At 39.7% G+C, this 7244-nt stretch overlaps 1 protein-coding gene and 1 long non-coding RNA gene across 2 annotated transcripts in view; one reads left to right on the top strand and one right to left on the bottom strand.

Annotated features, from left to right (window-relative positions):
- The window catches only part of LOC118369749 (C-terminal-binding protein 2), a 110798-nt gene extending 107766 nt beyond the window's left edge, over positions 1-3032 (bottom strand). The window contains exon 1 of the mRNA XM_052498620.1: positions 2724-3032. The gene's annotated coding sequence lies outside the window, so the exon portion shown is untranslated. The remainder of the gene's footprint in view (positions 1-2723) is intronic.
- Positions 3033-4348: 1316 nt separating this feature from the next.
- On the top strand, positions 4349-7244 carry LOC118369879 (uncharacterized). Its single transcript, XR_004822697.2, has 4 exons — positions 4349-4568; positions 4770-4940; positions 5832-5908; positions 7058-7244. It is a non-coding gene; the product is annotated as an uncharacterized LOC118369879 (long non-coding RNA).

Here is a 7244-nt window from a genome sequence, read left to right as displayed (position 1 = left end):
CCCCTGTATCCCTCGAATGTGGAAAGCTGTGAGTGACATCAGGCTATAAATGTCCTCCCTAGGCAGATGGTATATTGTAATTTCACACCAATTACCTCCTCTCCATAATGCATTGCACAATCGCAGGGTAGTGAAACGGTCTCAGAAGACCTCCTACGGTAACTCGCTAAAGAGGTTTGTGCTTTTGCCTTTGAGAAACCCTTAGTGTATTCCACTAGAGCAATTTCAGGAGTGCCCAAATTAATGTGTTAAATAGAGTATTGGGATGTGAGGATATGATTAATAATTGTAATTGCTTCGCCACTCAATTGTGTGACTTCAAATGCCTGTCTACATAGCATTCTGTTCAAACAGGGCTAGACGTTACATGTGCTTAATGGACAGCAATCTGACAACACATTCAATCATCTGTAAAAAATGAAAAGAAAAAAAAAATGATTGAAGTGTGTTTCATGTGTTAACACCTTTGTTATGAAGCTTACATAAATAACACTGTCATACCAGTTACAATACATCTGATTACAACATGTGATGTGAACAAGGTGCCCTCTATTCAGATACCAAGTGTTCTTCAAGGAGATCATTACGTTCAGAACCACCATGTCCAGACATGTTTTGTGTGTTACACACCTATTTTTAGGTGTGTTTTAGGTTGATCCACTGGGAATGTCTCTTGCTACGTGTGATTGTTAATATGCATCTATGTGAAACTGTATAATCACCATTTAGTCAAAATACAGTTATCCAATAAAAACAGCCTTCATATTACGTGAAAAAGTAGCACACTGGCACTGATAGGTTTCTACCAATACATCCCTATCCACCATTGACAAGTCATGCGCTAGACCTTCTTTACTTAAGTTTGTGCAATACACATCCACATCCACCTGAGAATCAGTTCCAACACAGCGACTCCCTGGATAACCTTCTTGCACAACTCTGGGTTGCACCGGGATGAAATAAATATTAAAGTGCTGGTTTGCATTGTCCTGCCGTCTGGGATAAATCAAACGCCCTGATATGAGCTGCCATGTACATTGTGATTCCGTGTGTGATGAGTCTGCCTGGGGGACACACACTCTTTTCATATCTGAATACATAAAGGCCAGGGATACGTGAGGGGAAGTTCAACCCCCAACAGGGAGGATGGATAGAGGTAGGGAGGGGTGAAACAGAGGATATGGGGGGGAGGAGAGACTATTCTCAGTTAAGCACACAAATAATCCTAGTAGGAATAATTAGGATAGAGAAAGGCAGAAACGTAAATGAACAGGCAAATTTAGCAACCTTGAAATCAAAACATTCCCACTCTAGACCAACCCAGAAAATACTTTAATAGGGCAAGGGAACAGAGGTCTGTTCATCCCAGTGTTTCCCCTTGAGAGGAGAGGGCAGCGTTATTGACAGGGCCTTTTCACCACAGGCCAGCACCAACAAACTTCATGACAATGCCCACAGGGGAGAGCAGATGTCCGTTGCCAGCAGCACATCTGCATACAGCCACAGTCCCCGCCCCTTCGACCCCTTCCACGCCCAGACAAAAGAACCCTCTCCCAAGGACCTTCCTTCCACTTGAGCCTCAAATGGAGAAAAAAGGATATCTTTTCATACCAATCCCTGCCAGGTCTTTTAACATGATAATGCCAAATTGTGAAGTAGGGGGAATGGAGAGTCCAATCAGGCTCATGTTGGTTTGCACCTATACCACAGTAATCACTGTATGAGGAGTCTGAATTCCACACATGATTGATTTTCAGTGATTATGTGGGATACGTTAGTAAAATCAATGACATAAGCTGAATCCAGGGTACTTGGCAGAAGTGCTTCCATCTGTGATGTGTGCTGTAGATGCAAGCAATAAAGCTAGTGGAAGGGAGAGACTACACTTGTAAACCTCAAGTTAATAAAAGTAACGGGTGGAAGGGAGAGACTACACTTGTAAACCTCAAGTTAATAAAAGTAACGGGTGGAAGGGAGAGACTACACTTGTAAACCTCAAGTTAATAAAAGTAACGGGTGGAAGGGAGAGACTACACTTGTAAACCTCAAGTTAATAAAAGTAACGGGTGGAAGGGAGAGACTACACTTGTAAACCTCAAGTTAATAAAAGTAACGGGTGGAAGGGAGAGACTACACTTGTAAACCTCAAGTTAATAAAAGTAATGGGTGGAAGGGAGAGACTACACTTGTAAACCTCAAGTTAATAAAAGTAATGGGTGGAAGGGAGAGACTACACTTGTAAACATCAAGTTAATACAAGTAAAGTGCTGCATGGTGGCATGGTATTATGACACTGATCTGTTTTCATAAATATCTCTAACTTTTTAAATCTAAATTACTCTTTTCTATCCAATGATATAATGTGAAATGTCAAAAATAGACTTCCTCAACGTGTTGAAATTAGCACTTCCAGTTCAAATAGAATTATTCTTCTGTCCTCTTATTCATCTATTTTTCTATTCAATCTTTTTGAAGAGTTCCAAAGACGGTTGTTTTGTTGATATGAGAGACGGAAATGATATCATTATGCCTTCACCACTGTATTGTTTATTCTTATCACAAAGATGTCCTCGGAACAGCCCACAATTCCCTCCCTCGTCCCTCCCGTTCCTGATGGCGCAGAGACACATGGGCACCGACGAGCGTCAAAGATAGCTTTCAAAACTACACCAGTGGCACAACAGAGGTTTTCGAAATCATTAGAAAATTATATTTCTTCCTACCTCGATTAGATGTTTATTGAGAATTCAAACGGTGGCTTTAGGCGTCCGAAAATATCATCATGCGCTTTAAAATATCGCTCCCTATGTTGGATATTAATTAGGCTAATGATCCACCTTTAGATGCAACAAAAACTTAATCCTAGAGCAACGGGACCAATCTCAGTCGCATAAATAATTGATTCCTAATCTTGACTGTTGAGAGAAAGTAGCCTTTTCCTTTAAAATAGCCTATGCTTGAGATTGCGACACCGTTTATATGCGTGCACACTCCTTCCTATTCTTTCCCTCCTGCAAGAACTGAGAGAGGTGTGTATCAGTTTCTTTTCTTTTTTTTCTCAAATTTTGAATGAGGCGGGGCTTTTGCCTATACAAACCAATGGCGCCCCACATGCGCCCGCCTTGCCTCCCAAACACACACACAGATCAGATGGGTCACCTGTCATTCAGATAAGAATGGATATATTTCTAACAAATTTGAACCTATTTTGTCAAATAGCTATGAAGACAATGCGCTAAATCTGTTTGATGATGTCATCCTCATTGGCCCTAAACCTTGCTTCTATGTAATGTGTATTATTTGGTTTTACACTAGAACCCATGGAGGACTCACTACTCTCTCCTTTCGCTCTTTTATGCCACCCCAGCTAACACAGCAATGGTGTTTAATCATCTGCATGGTCTCTCTACTGTGGTGTTTGTATGTGTGTGTGAGAGAGACCCAGCTCGCTGCTTCACTCATTGCCAGCAACTTGTAGGGCATCCACTGCAGCTGCAGTCATGTCCATGTCATGTTTTAAACATGCAATCTCTACAGTTTCCTGTCCATTACTTTAAACTGACACTTTCTATATTGAAATATAATTCTAGAACATTTGCAATGAAACCAAGAGGTTAAGAGTGTTGGTTTAGTAACCGAACGGTCACTGGTTTGAATCCCCGAGCCGACTAGGTGAAAAACCTGCCGATGTGCCTTTGAGCAAGGCACTTAACCTTAATTGCTCATGTAAGTCGTTCTGGATAAATGACTGAAATTTAAAATATGGTACGGATGGTGGAGGGCATGATCAGTGAGGGACGTTGGTCCACTTACATGTGTGAAATACAGTGAGCTCAAATGAGTTTCCCTCCTTGACAGCAGCACCAAGACATACCCTGACCAACCCCAGAGGCAGCAAGGAATCAGTCCTGCCAATAATGGAGGGAATGGAATGTAAGGGGTTAAAAAGGGAAATAAGAGCAGAGCAAGACCTGTGAGCATTTGAACCACTGTGAATTTCAGCAGTGTCATAACTTCATGACAGAGAGCAGTTGTGCATTAACCAATGGGCCTACATTACGGTGTTCTAGTACATTATTAGCATCACATTTTTTTGAAAAGGAAAGGTGAAACTGATACAAATGAAAACAATCAATGCTTGAACAGCATTTGTCCCTGACATCATCATATACTTTACACATCACTCAGCTACAATGTTTCTGCAGAGAGTGAGGGCGAGTCACAGAGAGAAAGAGGAACAACCCCCCACCCCCTTACCACCCTTCCTGCCTTAAAGGTCCAGTGCAATCAAAAATGTAATTTGCCTTTGTTTTACTTCCACACTATGAGGTTGGATTTATACAATCCTAGTAACATTTTTTCTTGAGAAATAGCTCTTTGCTAAGAAGCTATTTTTGTTTCTTTTTGACCATTTTAATTGAAAACAATCATAGTGAAATACTTAATTGTTACTCAGAAATTATTTGACATTGAGATGAAAAAGGCTACCCGGGCAGCAGGTAGCCAAGTGGTTAGAGCATTCGGCCAGTAACTGAAAAGTTTCTAGATCAAATCCCTGAGCTGACAAGGTAAGAATCTGTTGTTGTGCCCCTGAACAAGGCAGTTAACCCACTGTTCCTATGCTGTCATTGTAAATAAGAATTGGTTCTAATTAACTGACTTGCCTGATTAAATAAAAATGCTGCACTGGACCTTTAACAGCTGCTGCCTGTCCTGTCTAATTAGTCATGGAGTGTGGTGATGCTGCTAATTGTGTATTTACCCTTTAGGTGTGTAGGCCCTGAGTCTGTCTGTCTGTCTCTCTGTGCTGCACACCACCGCTGTGCACTTCTGTCTGTCTGGGAACCATCCCAAACATTTAGGTTGACAAAACCAACAGCAGAGCTATCTCAAGGGGAGACAGAGCCTAATTATGTTTGTATTGAAAGGAGGAGGCACAGGTATGATATTTTAAGTCAGTTAAGAACAAATAATTATTTATAGTGATGGCCTACCCTGGCCTATCGTGCACCGCCCTATGGGACTCCCAATCATGGCTGGTGGTGATACAGCCTGGATTTGAACCAGGGTGTCTGTAGTGACACCTCAAGCACTGGGATGCAGTGCCTTAGACCGCTGCGTCATTCAGGAGCCCAAAGAGGGGAGAGAAGTGCTTTAGTCAAAAGCAAGTTCAACCTATTGATAATTAGTTCCATTGCCACACCTAAATGACACCTAAAATGAGAAAAACTGATGATGAATGTGCAATAATGTAGCACTTTATAAAAGGATGGCATGTGACATACATGATTAAATATGTAATAAATGTGCCTAAGTTAATTTACAATGCATGTCACAATGATTCATTATTATCATCTACTTTTAATTAAAGGAGTTGTTAAATAGAAGCATTTTAAGCAGTTTGATTATTTAAATTTGGTGTGGTTAGAATGTGCTAGCATTCTATAGACTGCAATGTAAAAATAGAAAGACTCAAAACGCCATGATTGTAGAATGAAACCGTGAAAAGTAGTGCATCTAACCTGAGATCTAGTGTTTGGAGGGTGAATGAATGTAAACCCAATGTAAGTGTTCTTATACAGAAAAAGTGTTGACACTGAAACACCCAGTGGTTCTTCCAACTGAATATTGGTGTTTTTAAGAGAGTGTTGTGAAAACACTTGGGGATTTCAGTGCATGTAAAAGCTGCATCAACACAAAATAATGATTTATTTTTGTCAGACTGGTTAAGAAATGCAAATGGTTTGTAGCCTAAATATTGATTGATGGTAAGGGCACATGGATAATATTTTTTGTGGAATTTCAACTTAATTTTCCAATGCTTTATTTAGACAGATTACAAACAGGAGGAGACAGAGGAGTGAAAGTGGGAGTGGAATTGAACTCCGACTTCTGGGGAAGTAAGATGGTACGTTTAATTGGGAATTTCATTGGAATTTTACACACTCTTCTACAGTGTGGCTGTGTGGTTAAGTATTATGTGGTGAATTGAAATTGATTTAAAAATAATAATAATAATAATAAAACATATAGTTAATAAAAAATGAATGCAAGTTGTTTCAGTGATTTGTTCATTTCATTTTACAAAATAAAATAAAAATAAATCCAACTTAATATGCTACTCAAATGTATATATTTTTTAGGATAAAGAGAGAACATTTTGTGATTGAACACATTGGAAGTCTGGTTTTAATCTCCTTCCTATCTTGACACGTGGCTATATTTTCAGAGGATTATGGGTAATTCAACATTTAGACTAAATTATTATAGGTGTAAGCCTAATGGATGGATATACGATGAACGCATATGAAAACAGTCAGACAAAAGAAAGTTTAATGATGAGAAGACCCGTTCCCACATTTGAAACTTTTATGCTGCAATGCTTAACGTAAAACCTCTAGTCACTACTTGTGGTTTGAGCACTGTGCTCAACAAAACCTGACAAAATGGGTTAAACTGGCAAATGATCAGATACATAAACCAATGTTAAACATACTCCAGAAGAAGTGATTCTGCACTAGACAGGATTCAAAAGACCATAATAGTGTTTTCAACCTTTCCCGGTAGGTCTCCCAGTCCCTGGCAAGTTGTTTCACAACACTTGATTCTAAGTGTAACAATACACCATGTCATGTTTCAAAACATCTCAGGATTATGTGTTTCAATACTGCATCAAAGTTAACGTTTCGTCTCCTTCAGACTGGTAGCAGTTCAGTTGTCACTTGTTTTGGGTGAAACAAAGCACTTAACTTTAACGGTGTGTACTTACCATGATTTCGCACAAGGATGATGCATTAAGAGAAAAAAACACCAGCATTTGACTTAAAAATCACATGAGCTAAAACGAAAGCTCAAATAAATATTCAAAATCAGATCAACTATTGTTTCACACCCCATAAACAGCCTTATATGTGGAATATGAGGCTGTTTATCATGTCTCATAACCAGTGTGTGCTTTGTTGTTTACTATAGGGCCTACAGTAGGTAATACAGTATTTTGCTGGTGATGTGAGTAGAATAATATAATAAGTGCTCTTTCTCTCTCTCTTTTACACAGACCTCCTTAACTCTAGGAGACCAAGATCGATGCAGGGACAATGTTGTGAAATCAATGAACTAGTCATGATCGTTGTACTGATACACTCACTGAGAAACACAGCAGGGATGTTTAGATTAGTTCCAAGGCACTGAAGCTCACACACAAACAGGCACACACACACACACAAACAGGCACACACACACAC

Source organism: Oncorhynchus keta, chromosome 36 (assembly GCF_023373465.1).
Source record: "Oncorhynchus keta strain PuntledgeMale-10-30-2019 chromosome 36, Oket_V2, whole genome shotgun sequence".
In the NCBI taxonomy this organism is placed as follows: Eukaryota; Metazoa; Chordata; class Actinopteri; order Salmoniformes; family Salmonidae; genus Oncorhynchus; species Oncorhynchus keta.
Note: the sequence above shows the minus strand (reverse complement) of the source record. Positions and strands in the feature narration are given on the sequence as shown.